The sequence below is a fragment of the Bactrocera dorsalis genome, chromosome 6, assembly GCF_023373825.1.
Source record: "Bactrocera dorsalis isolate Fly_Bdor chromosome 6, ASM2337382v1, whole genome shotgun sequence".
Classification (NCBI taxonomy): Eukaryota; Metazoa; Arthropoda; class Insecta; order Diptera; family Tephritidae; genus Bactrocera; species Bactrocera dorsalis.
The window spans coordinates 39,901,960-39,917,785 of NC_064308.1; the positions used below are offsets into that span (position 1 = coordinate 39,901,960).

Here is a 15,826-nt window from a genome sequence, read left to right on the forward strand (position 1 = left end):
CATCAGGACAACGCTAGACCACACACATTTTTGATGACACGGCAAAAATTGTGAAAGCTTGGCTGGGAAGTTTTGATAGATCCACCCCATAGCCCTGACCTTGCACCATCGGAATACCATTTGTTTCGGTCAATAAAGAACTCCCTCAATGGAGTAAAGTTGGCTGTGAAAATTACTTGTCGCAGTTTTTCGCAGAGAAACCAGAAGAGTTTTACACTGATGGAATAATGTGTCTAGCGGAAAAATGGCAAAAAGTGGTCGACCAAGATGGTACGAATTTGGTTCATTAAAGTAAAAAAGAAATAAAACATGGCTCCTTCGGCTACCAAAAATTTCGTCAAGGTATTTGTTTATATTCTTTTTACTTGGAAAATCCCATATGTATAAGACTTCTTCTTTACTGGCGTGGAAACCGCTTACGTGGTTATAGCCAAGTAACCTTTTTCACATGGTCCTTCCAAAGGAGTGGAGGTCTTCCTGTTCCTCTGCTTGCCCCGGCGGGTACTTCGTCGAATACTTTCAAACTGAAGTGTTTTCGTCCATTCGGACAACATGACCTAGTCAGCGTAGCCGCTGTCTATTAATTCGCTGAACTATGTCAATGTCGTCGTATATCTCATACAGCTATTCGCCGTGTTTGATAACCGTGAGCTTTAATCTTTCAAACAACCTTAGAACCTTATACGCGATGTTGAGGAGGCTTTTCCCACGGTAGTTGGCGCAGATTGTGGGATCTCCCTTTTTGTGTACTGGGCAGCGCCCACTTAAAGTCAAATCGTTGGACATCCGGCCATATTTTACAATTATTACATTTGATCTTCAGACGGGCAATTGCTATTTGAACTTCGTCATGGTCGGGCAATGGAACGTCTGCTCCATCGTCATTGATTGGGGAACCGGGTTCGCCTTCTCCTGGCGTTAAACTTTCACTGCCATTCAGCAGGCTGGAGAAGTGTTCCATCCATAATTTTAGTATGTTCTGGGCATCGGTTACTACATCACATAATTTGGGTTCTACAAGAGTATGCTCCGGTCTTGAAACCCTCTGTTAGCCCGTGTTTGTTGACGTGTGATTTTTGTTGCAAATAGGCTGGTGAGAATATTGGCTGCAACAATATAGTGGTCCGAATCGATGTTAGGACTTCGGAGCGTACGCACGTCTAGAACAATGGAGATGTGTCCTCCGTCTATCACAACGTGATCGATCTGGTTGGTGGCTTTTCGATCCGGAGGCAGCCAGGTAGCTTGATGTATTTCTTTATGCTGGACTCTAGTACTAAAGATAACCACGTTTCGGGACCTGGCGAAGTCGATCAACCTCAACCCATTTGAAGAAGTTTCCTCGTGAAGAATACATTTACCGACTGTTGCGCCAAGGTTACCTTCCTTGCCTACCCTAGCGTTAAAGTCACCAAGCACGATTTTGACATCGTGATGGGAAGATCTAATTGGTGCGCTCCAAGAGAAGAAGAATCTCGCTCTGATGCGGATTGTGGCTAGACGTTCATCCACGGGAGTGAATGACAGTACTCGGGGACAGAATCTCTCTTCTGCCGCAAATCACACACTGAACTAATGCTTCTTTATATGGCCACTGTAGTGAATGCCACAAGGACTTACTCGCCTCAGTCCTTGTCTCGTCTTTCGCATTTCTTGGATGGCGGTGATGTCAGCCTTCACTCTAACGAGGACTTCAACAAGCTAGGCAGCGACACGTTCCTAATTAAAGGACCGGACACTCCAGGTGCATGCCTTCAAATCGTAATCCTTATTTCGTTTACCATGGTCATCATCAAAAGGGGAGTTTCTCTTCCGATGCTTGTTGTTTTTCTTTCATTGGGGCGTTTTTTACGTGGCGCCTTCTCACTTTAGCTCGCTTTTAACCGGATAGTCTTTGGCTACCCAGAGGATACTTGGTCTAGGACCGGAAGGTATGAGCTTCTTGAGCTATATGTAAAAGAACTGTGTCCGGCCACTCCCAAGTGAATGGCAATCAGAGAACTTTCCTCACTTGCGTGAACTTTTACACATGACTCCATGTATGCATAAGTACTTTGAGTATTTATCAGTTGTGCTGATGTATGTGTTCCCATTTATGTGAAATAACAGACCGATTCTGTGCACTTAACAAATTATCAAAATATTGTTTATTTATCAAGATTTTTATCAAGCCAAAAGCTTTTTGTTATTCTGTGCAAATATTGATAAAACTTAAAGCTTCAGTGCGAATCGCTTTTCACCATACTGTGGTGAACAAAATAATGTAAACAGAAATCAGCTGTTTAGTGCGAAATGGATTCTTCAACAACGTAAGTATTCATTATTATTAATTGTTAATTTTAAAGAAATAAATGGTTTGATATTTAATTCAATTTATAGAAAACCAAAAAACCAACGTGCTACGCACGAACACTTAGAAACTTACGTTTCATTTTGCCGGGCGCATCCGGAAATCGGTAGAGGAAAAAATACGCCAAAATCGCCTCGACAAATGCAGGATTTGTGGCGGCAGCTGGCCGAGCAGTTAAATGCGTGCAGAGGGCCATCTCGTACTGCAGCTAAGTGGAAAGAGGTAATTCGTCTGATATTTTCTACATTTGTTAAATGATTTTGATTTACAGACAATGGGTGTTTGGAAAAACCAACTACGTACGCGGGCAAGGCGCTTAAAACTGGAGCAGAGGCTCACTGGAGGAGGGCCCTGTGGCAAGCCGTTGACCGATTTCGAGCAAAAATCTTTGGCAGCTTTTGGATCAGTAGCTGTGGATGGAGTGGAAACTATTGAAAGCTTTGGTTTAGGGCTGCCGCGAAAACAAATTGTAGAATCGTCGATAATTGAGTGTCCAATATCATCTACAGAAAGTAGACTGCCTAGTTCAGCACCACTGCCAAGCCTATTATTGTCGCCAACCCCACTACCTTCGCCAAACCCACTACCATCGTCAAACCCACTACCATCGCCAGGCCCACTACCATCGCCAAATTCAGCACAATCTCCATATGATTCACCGTTATTTAGCCCGGATAATCAGGTATGTAGTTTCTATTTTATTCTACAATGTATCCAAGTACATAAACCCCTGGCCACTGGTTAAACGCAGTGGCTGTTTTTCTTTTTTTGGGTTATTTTTCTTTTATTTATTCGCAAAGAAAAGCCATATGAACCCAAGTTTTTAGCTTCATACGAACTTTTTAATAATTTAACAAAATTTAAATTTGGAACCCAAGAATTCGCACCAATATACTCGTATCTATTCATAATACATAGTTATGCATATATGTATATGTACTAGGGTGTCCGTTATTTACCAAATTGATTATTTTTGACGAGACGCGCCCTAAACTTTTAGTTTTCCATCTAAAAAAAAATATCAGACCATAAAAAGCCCTTAATTTTCATAATAAACCTTGCCCCAAACACGATACATTTCCCATTGAAATTACATGGGATTTTGCCACTTTTTACAAATATTTTTTTTTTCTCTGGAACTTTCTCGTTTGTAGGAATAAAAAAGTCATATTCCTTTTCACCGGAATTAACTACATGGTCAGAGTCTGCTTCAACCTCGTTGTCCACCGCGTCCATGGTAATACTAGCTTTCGTAATTAAATTATGCAGTATAACACAACTGCTTATTATTAATGCGGACGTTTCATGGGAATAATGTGGAACCCGGTGATTCAGCAAACATCAGAAGCGCGATTGTAAAACTCCGAACGCTCTTTCAACAAAATTTCTGGCAGTACAATGTAGCTTATTATACTTTCGCTCTTGAGTAGTACTAGGATTTCCGACCGGTGTTAAGAGCCAAGGTTCTAAAGGGTAACCTTGGTCACCAATCAGCCACGACTCCCTTCGGTGTCCTACAGAGTCATTGGTGTGTTGACGAATGAGATGCTCTCGTAGGTCAGAAGTTGCCCAAATTCCAGAGTCATGTGTCGCACCCGGAAATTTAGCATTTAGAAACGTGAAGCATAAACGGTGATCACATACCTGAGAAAGTTAACTTATGTATGTCAGTTATTAAGTTTATACACAACAAAACATACCGCTTCGACATTAATGCTGTAGAAGCCCTTCCTATTTAAATATAAGCCAAGGGGACGTTCAATATTATTTGACGCAGAAGCAATAATTGCAACATGTGTACAGTCGATTGCTCCTATAGTACTCTTTATTCCGTATTTTGTGAAAAATCCGAAATTGAACTCAGTGAATTTAAATGAATCCAATTGTTTTAATACACATGTATGTACATACCCGGTTCTGACTATATTTTCTCCCTCAGTGGAACTAGGAAATTTTATTTCTTCTCCTTTAACTTTTACTATAAGTTTGGCCACGGCCCGCATACTTCTCGAGAGTGACGACTGCCTCATTGGCAAGTTGCAGTTATTACCGACACATTTTTGGTAGGAACCGTGACCAAAGAAATTTAAAGTTGCCAGGACTCTAATGGTCAAAGGCAATGAAGTCTTTTGTTGATCATGAGGCCGTAAGTCATCTATTAGACTCCGGCAAATATCACGCGGCAGTCGGAAATTTTTCATGAACTCACTTTCACTGAGGGCAAATGGATCAGTAGAATCGCTCAAACTCCTGAAATAACGCGCGAATTATGAAAACAATTTTATACGACCGGCTCTTTAGAGTGTCAGAAAAATGTGTGTCTTCATTTCAAAGATTTTCTTGCTTTTATAACGGGTGATTTTTTTGAGGTTAGGATTTTCATGCATTAGTATTTGACAGATCACGTGGGATTTCAGACATGGTGTCAAAGAGAAAGATGCTCAGTATGCTTTGACATTTCATCATGAATAGACTTACTAACGAGCAACGCTTGCAAATCATTGAATTTTATTACCAAAATCAGTGTTCGGTTCGAAATGTGTTTTCCGCTTTTTTATCGACAAATTTTGTTCAGCGATGAGGCTCATTTCTGGTTGAATGGCTACGTAAATAAGCAAAATTGCCGCATTTGGGGTGAAGAGCAACCAGAAGCCGTTCAAGAACTGCCCATGCATCCCGAAAAATGCACTGTTTGGTGTGGTTTGTACGCTGGTGGAATCATTGGACCGTATTTTTTCAAAGATGCTGTTGGACGCAACGTTACGGTGAATGGCGATCGCTATCGTTCGATGCTAACAAACTTTTTGTTGCCAAAAATGGAAGAACTGAACTTGGTTGACATGTGGTTTCAACAAGATGGCGCTACATGCCACACAGCTCGCGATTCTATGGCCATTTTGAGGGAAAACTTCGGACAACAATTCATCTCAAGAAATGGACCCGTAAGTTGGCCACCAAGATCATGCGATTTAACGCCTTTAGACTATTTTTTGTGGGGCTACGTCAAGTCTAAAGTCTACAGAAATAAGCCAGCAACTATTCCAGCTTTGGAAGACAACATTTCCGAAGAAATTCGGGCTATTCCGGCCGAAATGCTCGAAAAAGTTGCCCAAAATTGGACTTTCCGAATGGACCACCTAAGACGCAGCCGCGGTCAACATTTAAATGAAATTATCTTCAAAAAGTAAATGTCATGAACCAATCTAACGTTTCAAATAAAGAACCGATGAGATTTTGCAAATTTTATGCGTTTTTTTTTTTAAAAAAGTTATCAAGCTCTTAAAAAATCACCCTTTAGTTTTACAAAAATGCTTATCTTCTAATTTACAAAAATTCTTATCTATGAGAAAATTCCACAGTGCTGCTTATCCTTTATTACTATCATGTTATAGTTTTACAAAAATGCTTATCTTCCAATTTACAAAAATTCTTATCTGTGGGAGAATTCCACAGTGCTGCTGATCCTTTATTTGCATTCAATATTTATTTAGGATCAGTGTTTCTTCTCATATCTTAATTTTACATATCTTCTGGTTTTCTTAAATAAATGTATTTTCTTATCTACCAGACTATCTTCACACCATCTGTGTTTGCTGTTGTTCTTGGGTTAGCATGGGATGTAACTCCTCCCCCCTTAGATACAAAACTCTCCTGAGGTTTGTTTACAATTTCTACTCGCATTTGTTTTTGTTTTCTTAACATATACAAGAGAAGGCTTATTAAAAGTAAAGTAATAATAAAATTTACAAATGAAATTGAATAATTAATTTTCTTATGGTACTTAAGTTCTTCTATTTTTTCTATGTTCTTTAAATGTTCCAGTCTCATTTCTTCAAATGAAATGTTACTTGTAAAATTAGTTTCTTCATTTACAGGAAAGTAAAATCTTTGTTGGAATATTTTTACCTTATTAGAGAAAATTTGATTGTTAATTTCTAGAGTACAATTTTGGTAGTGTATTAAATAATTTCCTTCCAGTATTACTTTCCTGTGATCACAATCTTGTACTAGCTTAGTATTTTTCAAATTTTTTAATATTAATGTTTCATCGTCAATTTCAATTATTTCTGTTATTTCGTTCTTACTCAATAGACATGTTTTTGTAAAAATACAATGTTTTGAAGTTTTTAATTCATTAAGTGTTTTGTCTTTTTTATATGTATAAGTTTTATTATTGTAATTAAAAACTGTTTCTGAAACGGAAGTAATTTCTCTCATTTGTTCATTTGAAATGGGCTGAATAACTTTTAATTGAACTGTGCTAAAATTTCGTGGTACCTTTACTATTAAAAGGAGCAGTTTTTCTGCATACTGAATTGCACACATTTTTAAATGTTGCAACTTAAATAGGTCTATTTCGTATATATCAACTTCTTCACTTGTCAAAATTCCTGGATGTAATAATCCATGTTTGGCGGCTGCAATGCTATCTTGAATATGATCAATTTTTTCTTTAAGGACATGTATTCTTAAGATTTGCTCGTTAAACATGTTGTCTAATGCAGCATCCTTTAGAATTTTATCATTTTCTCTTTCATAATCTAGTATTTTTTCCCTGTCTTGTTCTATTGTTGTTTTTAAATATTTAAATTTTCAAAATATTTATTTATTTTAACTTGTTGGTTTAAGGTTGTAATAGAATTGTGCATATTTTGATCAATAAACTTTAAGTGATCTTCAATATCCTTTCTATCTATGCCATCCATTGTTCCAAATAAATATTTATTCATTGTCCCAACCAAATTAAATAATCCTCTTTTATGCCTATCCCCACTACATTTAGGTATTAAGGTTTTGACTTTTGTTTTAAGGATTAAGAGTTCATTCCTAAGTAAATCGCGATGTAATGGCCTCAAGAGATTTGTATTAAAAGTCATGTTGTTAATTAAATATAAAATTTCATAAGGGTCTAGGTCTATGGCGTGTATTATAAATTCTGATGAAACTACAATTTCCGTTTTGGATGTACTAATTTCCACATATCCGCTGTTTTCATGAATCGGTTGGATGGTTAAAATGGGCGTTGCTGTTGGAGCCATTGTCATTAGTATCAAAAATATTAGTGTCCAGTTGATCTGCAAATTTATTTTCTCTTTTAATATTGGTTGTATGTACATTATTTAGTTTAAGCTTCCTATATCGTGGTGCGTTCTTATGACGTACTGCCACATAATTCTTAACAAATGCTTCTTCTTTATTTATTACAACATTTTCTCTTTTTTCATTAAGTTTTTTAATATTGTTTTCTTTTGTTTCTTTTAATTTTTTGAATATTATTTCTTTATTTACTTTCCCATTTTCTATGTAAATTGGTTTTTCCTTAGTTACCGAATGAATCGATTTGTTATAAAATTCGATACATCTAAACATTTTTTCTTGAACTGAGAGAGTCCTATATTCTAATTCAGCAACTCTAAGTTTTTCGCTAATTGTATTATGAAAACGTTCTATATCCGAATTCCCTGTATGACTATTTGGGTTGGTAAAATGAACCTCTATATTTTCTATGTTAAAAAAATTCTTAACATTAACGTTATTAAATTCATTATCAGCTATAATTTTTCTTGGCTTTCCTTTAATAGAAACATATTGTCTAAGTTTTTCAACAAGAGTCAAACTATTTCTGTTTTCCAAAGGCAATGCTATTGCAAATTTTGAGAATTTATCTATAGTTGTCATGAAAGTTTGCTTTAGGAATGTAAAAGTATCAACATGAACAATATCATTAATTTCAGTAGGAGTTTGTGTTATGTGAAACTTAGGTTTCAACGGATTTCTGTCATACTTTACTTTATTACATATATTGCAATTGTTTATATATTTTTGTATTAACTCTTTTAGTTTTTAAATATATATAATGTGTTTTAAACCATTATAATTTTCATTTATGCCAGCATGCCCAGTTTCATATTTGTGGTACTTTGAAATGTACCGATATGCCTCTGTTTCATCTGACAAGTCTTTGGCATGAAATAAACATTTAAAGAATTTGATGCCACTGCCAAATATTTCGATTAATTTTAGTTGAACTTTGTTGTATTTGGAGTCAGCTATTTCTGAAAAAATTCCCGCTTTTTTAGTTTTAACATGTGTCCTTAAGATGTCTACCATGTATTCGCTATTAATGTCATCTTAGCTTATGTAAATCTTAAGATTTTTACATATTTTTTCAGTGTCTCTTACTTTATGTTCACATAAAATAATTTGAGTCTGAAAACGATTGATGACAGATTCAAGTGTAGGGATATGGTCATTTAATTCTTCTACTTGAGAGTGAATTGTAGCTGCTGTACTCATGTTATCATCTTCTTCAGAAGTTTGATTTATGAGGCAGATTTCTCCAGAATCTACATCTAATCTGCTAAGAAAGTCGGCCAATGTATTTTCTTTGCCTTTTATATATTGAATACATATATCGTATTCTCCAAGTTTCAGAAGCCACCTTTGTAATTGAGGATTTATGTCTTTTCCTTTATATTTTGTTTGTAACCACTTAAGTGGTAAATGATCTGTTAAAAGATCGAATTGCCTACCATAAATGTAGGGTCTAAAATAATTAACTGCCCAAACGATGGCTAAGAGTTCCTTTTCTGTTGTGCTATATTTCTTCTCGTGTTCATAAAGTGTCCTGCTAGCATAGCAAATGGGATGGCCATCTTGCATTAGTACGGCACCAATTGCAAAATTGCTAGCATCAGTTGCAACTTTAAATTTCTTTTCGAAATTGGGATATTTTAATATTGGATCGTTAACCAAAAGTCTTTTTAGTGTATAAAAAGCGGCTATAAATTGTTGATCTTTAATATTAATACGAACTCCCTTTTTAAGAAATTTTGTCATGCCAATAGCAATTTTAGCGTAATCTTTAATGAATTTCCTATAATATCCTGTTGCTCCTAAGAAAGATTTAATCTGCTTCACTGTTTCAGGAAGCTTTAATTTTTGAATTGCTTCTATTTTATTAGGATTCGGTTTAAATCCTTCTGTAGTTAGAATGTGACCAAGATATTCAGTAGTCTTAGCAAAAAAATTGCATTTATCGATTTGAATTTTTAAACAGTGTTCTCTTAATTTTTTAAAAACTTTTTCTATACTTTCCTTGTGTTCTTGAAGAGAGGAACTAAATATGAGAATGTCATCTAAATAAACAACACATATTTTATTAATGTATTCTCTTAAGACAGAGTTCATTAATCTTTGGAAAGTGGCTGGGCCGTTCTTTAGACCAAATGGCATTCTTATGAATTCATAATGACCTAACGGTGTAGAAAATGCAGTTTTTTTCCTATCACATTCTTATATAAGAATTTGATGGAAACCTTTGGCTAGATCAATTGTCGTAAAATATGTTGCTTGACCTAATTTTCCAGATATGCTATCTGTATTTGGAATTGGGAATTTATCAGATATAGTTATTTCATTTAGAGCCCTGTAATCTATTACTATTCTCCATTTCTTTTTACCAGAATTATCCATTTTTTTTTGGGACAATCCAAAGTGGTGAATTATATGGGGAGCAGCTTTCTTTAATTATTCCCTGGTCCAGCATTTCTTTAATTTGTTTGGTTATCTCCTCCTCCTGTATTTGAGGGTATTTATAAATTTTTGAATATACAGGCTTTTCAGTTGTTGTAACGATTTCATGTTGTGCTTCATGAGCATGGGTTAGCTGTTCATTTTCTCTAAATATAAGGTCATTATTTTTCCGAAGTATTTCCTTTAACATTTTCCTTTCTACAGTATTCATATCGGGCCTTTCAATGATTGAAAAGTCTTTCTCAATGGGTTCAATTGAATGAATTTCTTCCTTAACAAACGGGCATGGGCAACGGGCATAAATGTGATTTTTTTCAAAATTAATTATTGCGTTTAATGGTCTCAAACTATTCTGCCCTATTAAGCAGTCGAATTTTCTATTAAAAAATGGTGTTAAATGCCAATGCACGATGTTTTCACTATTGAATTTCGTAGGCAAGGGAGTTTTCACTTCTTCAGTAATGAAAAATTCACCACTCTTTGTTTTTAATCTAGTGGGATTTTCTAATTTATTTTTCCTAAATCCTAAATCTACTTTACTATTTAAAACTGAAGTTGTTGAACCGGTGTCGATTAAACACTTCAATCTATTTCTACCTATAGTTAGTTCTACTATTGGTAGCTCCTCCCCCGGGCTGGTGACCGAAAATTTTCGCCCTGATTGTAATCCATATGGTCTACTTCCATGGGCACAGGCCTTTGACTTCTATTGCTATTCCTACTCTGTTGTGAATAGCTATTTCGTGATGCTTGTTGCGGGTTAATATTATTATTACTCATTCTACTATTATTTCCCCAAAAACGTTGTTGCGTTGGAAAAGAAGGCTGAGGATTACTAGCATGTACCCTATTGTTTGAATCGTAATTATTTTGTGAGGGGTAATAACGCTGCCCATAGTTACTATATTTATTTTTATTTTGCTGGATTAATCCAGTATCCTCTGTGTCTGTGTGTTTATTACGATTTGTTTTTCTGTCTGTTTATGTCTTCTGACATTTTCTGAGCTAAAACGATCGGAGTATTTGGAAACGTTGAAATTATGTAATTTCCTATATGGAATAGAGCTTTTTCATACATTTTTATAGCATTTGTTACCTTTGGGTTTATTATTCTTTTTAGTCTATCAATTAATTCTTCTTTAATCGAATAACAAAGTATTTGTCGTGAATACGAATATTACGAAATATTTTGCGAAGAGAATTCCACTAAATTGCTTGCACTGTAGTTTATAATTTTTTGATTTTCCGCTTTTAAATTTTATTTGTTGGTGAACTTTGAGCTAAATGTTGTGAGCAGCTTGAAGTTGTTAATCTGTTGGCTAGACAATGCATTAGCGACAACGTTTTGATGCCCTGGTTTATACACCGTATTCAACTGTGAAGTTTTTTCATCGTTTTTGTTTAGTGTTCGGATTTTTATCCAAAATCAAGATGAGTGACTGATGGTCTGCATAAATCGTTAGATCTGCTATAGCATATATATAGTTAATTTCTTAATTTTTGAAATGACCAAACGTCAGAGTAGTTCCTTTTCGAGCTGTATTTTTGTTCAGTTTGATTAAGAGTTCTAGATATAAAGGAAATAGGTTTCTTGTTCGGAGAGAGAACAGCTCGTCGTTAGATCAAAAAGTTTGCTGAAGTCTGGTATAAATAATTCAATTAGTGTTTGTAGTGCCTCTTTTATTTTTATGAAAGCGTTTCCTCGAGATTAATTGAGACCCTTGCGCTTTGATTTTTACTTGCATCACCATTGTCTTCGCGTAGAAATGTTAGAGGTTTCGTTATTGCAACGATTTTCTGTATAAATTTCTGTAATTACTCGCCAGGCCAAGAAATTATCGTAATTCTTTTTAATTTTTTGTTAGAATTTTATTTGGATCTACAGTCATTTTATAATATATCGGAGGTATTGTGAAGTGCGTTTATCATTATGTTCCATGTGTTCTTTGGGTGAGGAGGAATATATGAATACATCGTCAGTATAAAAATATGCGAACTTGCCAATATATGGACGTAGGATATATTCTACGCATCTTTGAAATATAGAAGGCGCGTTCTTTAAGCCGAACGGCGCCCTAAGGTACTCATATTTTGTGCCATTCACACTGAATGCCGTTTTTTCTCTGTCAAATTTTTTTTTTATCAAGATTTGGCGAAAACCTGACTCTAATTTTATCGTTGTGAAAACCTTTGGTTTACCTAGATTTTGAATTTTCATAGCAACATCTGGGATAAGCTATCTATCAGTGATAGTCTGAGCGTTAAGCTTCTGAAAATCTACTACCATTCATCGGTACCTTTTTTACTGGGTTGAATAATTTGGTTATCTAAAAATTTATCTATTTCTAAAATTTATTTTATCTAATTTATTGTCTGCTCTCGGAAACGGATACTTCACCCAAATAGGATTTTCTGATTCTGTCCTAATTGTAGCTTTTATTGTAGTCTTAGAGGGAAGAACTTCGTTAGTTCCATCATTTATTCTCTTGATGTTTTCAATTTCAGTTTTATACTTGTCATTTCTTCTTCTTCTTCTTAATTGGCGTAGACACCGCTTACGCGATTATAGCCCAGTTAACAACCGCGCGCCAGTCGTTTCTTCTTTTCGCTACGTGGCGCCAGTTGGATATTCCAAGCGAAGCCAGGTCCTTCTCCACTTGGTCTTTCCAACGGAGTGGAGGTCTTCCTCTTCCTCTGCTTCCCCCGGCGGGTACTGCGTCGAATACTTTCAGAGCTGGAGTGTTTTCATCCATCCGGACAACATGACCTAGCCAGCGTAACCGCTGTCTTTTAATTCGCTGAACTATGTCAATGTCGTCGTATATCTCGTACAGCTCATCGTTCCATCGAATGTGATATTCGCCGTGGCCAACGCGCAAAGGACCATAAATCATTCGCAGAATTTTTCTCTCGAAAACTCGTAACGTCGACTCATCCGCTGTTGACATCGTCCAGGCCTCTGCACCATATAGCAGGACGGGAATTATGAGTGACTTATAGAGTTTGGATTTTGTCTGTCGAGTATAGAGTTTGGTACTTGTCATTACTAATTGTGAAGGTCATGTTTTGGTCGCTAACTACTTACTTTTTATATTTATATGAGAGTTAGTACTCGAAAATGTAATTTCTGCTTTCAAAACCCTAAGAGCGTGTTCACCCAGAAGCATTCTTCCAAAGCTTCGGTTTCAAAAAATACTAAATTATGAGTGAGTAATGTAATAGATTTCTTAGCTCCGGTGAAAGAGTATTCATGAACGTTTTAACTGTACAGCGATTCTATGCGTATAGATTCTCCTATTTTACATTTAAAACTAATATATATATTTGCCACATCTGTGTCAATTAAAATATTAACGGATTTACCTATCATTTGATACCGCCTTTGGAGACACGGTAATCGGTTTCCTCTCTTAAAAACACACTTCCTGTCGCATAGATATCATAAGTAGGTGGGGCGAGTGATTGTAGGTCTTCGTATTAAGTCGTTGTACTTTGTTAATGTTATAATTTCCTGAAGAATGAATTCGTCCGCGTTTTGCTGCTTGCTGATCTTCTCTGAGGGGGTTATAGAAGCGTTGAGATTGTTGAAAGTTGTCCCTTGGGAGGGGCTGATTGTTGTATTGGGTTGGTCATACGTGTTGATGAGAGCCACCTACTTCCATTGGTTCTTGGCGTGGTTGGTGGTTATATTGTACCTATATATTTGGGTTATATCTCCTTCTATCATCATATCTCTATTGTGGAAGATTCTGTCGCTGGTTATATCATTGCGGTGTAATTTATGCGTCGAACTGCATGTTCATATTGTCGTGGTAAATCGTGCTTGGGATTACATATGTGGTTTTCAAGTCTTTTGAGTGAGGACTGTATAATGTGCCACGTGTATACCTGCTGTTGAGTCTGGTAATGAAAGTACAGACTGCTTCTTGGCTTGCTTTGCATATTTTAACATGGATGCAAGTCCTTGTTCTCATGACATCTCTATCTTTGAGTGTGCGAGATTCAGTACTTTGCGGATTTCGCTGTGAAATTGCATTTGTAAGACACGCACACAACATGTGTAATCTTCTTCATTTCTTCTAGAAGTACATATATACAATGGTCCTTGATCAGCATATGTGTAATCAAATCTGTTGATTATCGAATAGAAATTCAGCTTGGCCTTGTGTTTGATTAGAATATTTGCCGCCTCCCCAATAATTTTTGAGTGTATAATTGTAAAGGCTGTATAATAAATAGTTCGGGTGGCTAGTAAATTCTTTGATTTTTTTCATAAATGTCCACGCCCTTTTTTCCAGGATCTGAACTGGATCTTATCTCCACTGAAGCATGGTTTGGCTACATGTTGGTTTGCTTTTTAATTTATAAGGTTTCCGTTTGTTATATTTGGTGTGAATTCTACATGATCATTGTTGTGCTTAGTATTGCTTAATTGTGTGTTATTTAGAGCCTGTGTGAGTATGTCTACCTGTGCTCGCAGGGTTGCGATGTCCTGAGCCATTATATCGTCTTCGGGCATAGAGCGAATAGAATTGAAAATTTGTTGGCGTTTATCACCTGAGTCCAGCGTGAATAATTCCCTTTGAAGCCAGAAATTTCTATTTCACTTTTCATTTTCTTATCATTTTAGGCTGCCTGCTATTTCAAGGTTTGCCTTTTAGGCGACTGCAAAAACTTGTTAAATCTCACGTTTTCAGAGATTCGTTTTCGATTAATGTCTTTATTTAATTCGCTGTCTTGCGTATACATGAATTAGATAAGCCGAGTGATCCAAATTACCCGTTGAGTCGCCAATGGCTGCCAATGTGTGACAAGTTTGCACAGCAAAGCGGTTTGCGCGATTTCCGCGCCCCTGGTAGGACTTGGGTATAATTTGGTAGACTCCGTGATCCGTGTCAAAAGGTTAGGCACTGATGGAGGCCAAGGTGTGACACCTTTGGACTGTAAAGTGGTTTGTGGGCGATTACCACGCCCCTGATTCCACTGCCTAGAATATGTATGCCGCGTAATCCTTGTAAAATCTGTAGATACCAATGCCGGCAAAAGAGTGCCACGGTTGCACTGCAAAGCGGCTTTTGACGATTGCCACGACCTTGGTAGGACTAACTAAGGGATTAATTAATTAAATGACATGCTGCTCTGCAAATAGTTGAATAATGTAGGCAACGTGATCCAATTCACTAAACTGTTGAGGCAATCGCCACGCCCCTAGTAGGACAACATAAGCGATTATTTAACTAACTAACGGTGCTCTATGGCCTGTTCCATGGCGAATGTGATCCAAGTATTCCTTTAAAGCAATAATAACAGCCAAGATGAGACACAGTTGCACTTTTTTGAGCGATTGACCCTGGTACGACTATCTAGACGTTTTATATCTTCAATAACTTGCTGCTCCGTGTCGCCTTGTTTTAGGCCGCGTGAGCTACACTAATTATTTTGCTTCTTTGTATACACGCGAACTAGATGCAGCGTAATCCATGTCAAATGTTTAGGCACATTTAGGACAATAGGGTGACAAGGGGTCACATGCATAAAACGTGAGCTTTAGCTCGGACTCGATTTTTTAAGTAAAAGGTGCTTTTCGTAAGCATAATAAAATTTGATGTATTTGCTCAGGTTTGATCTCAACTTGCTCAGTTCGAACGTAGTTCGATGAGCTTGTACTCATTTTCAGATGCATAAAAACAAGCTTGCTTTTTTGTTGAGCCTGCCTTATAGTTGACTCGCGTACACTAAAAAAGAATCATGGCTGGATATTTTGTGCCACAAAGAAATACAAAATATTGTCAACAGCGTAATACAAGTTTATCAAGTGAGTATAAAAAATTATGCAGGTTTATATTCTTAATCTATATATGTATGGGCCATTCCATCATATAGCGACAACTTTGCATTTTTTTTGCTGTTGATGTGATCAGAGTCCCATATTTTTGAACA

At 36.4% G+C, this 15,826-nt stretch overlaps 2 protein-coding genes across 2 annotated transcripts in view; both read left to right on the top strand.

Annotated features, from left to right (window-relative positions):
* The window catches only part of LOC125779380 (putative nuclease HARBI1), a 150,025-nt gene that overhangs the window by 60,065 nt on the left and 74,134 nt on the right, over positions 1-15,826 (top strand). Inside the window, exon 2 of the mRNA XM_049460715.1 lies at positions 4,720-5,617. The gene's annotated coding sequence lies outside the window, so the exon portion shown is untranslated. The remainder of the gene's footprint in view (positions 1-4,719; positions 5,618-15,826) is intronic.
* LOC125779388 (uncharacterized) overlaps positions 2,903-15,826 on the top strand; it is a 66,497-nt gene continuing 53,573 nt past the window's right edge. The window contains exon 1 of the mRNA XM_049460726.1: positions 2,903-3,032. The gene's annotated coding sequence lies outside the window, so the exon portion shown is untranslated. The remainder of the gene's footprint in view (positions 3,033-15,826) is intronic.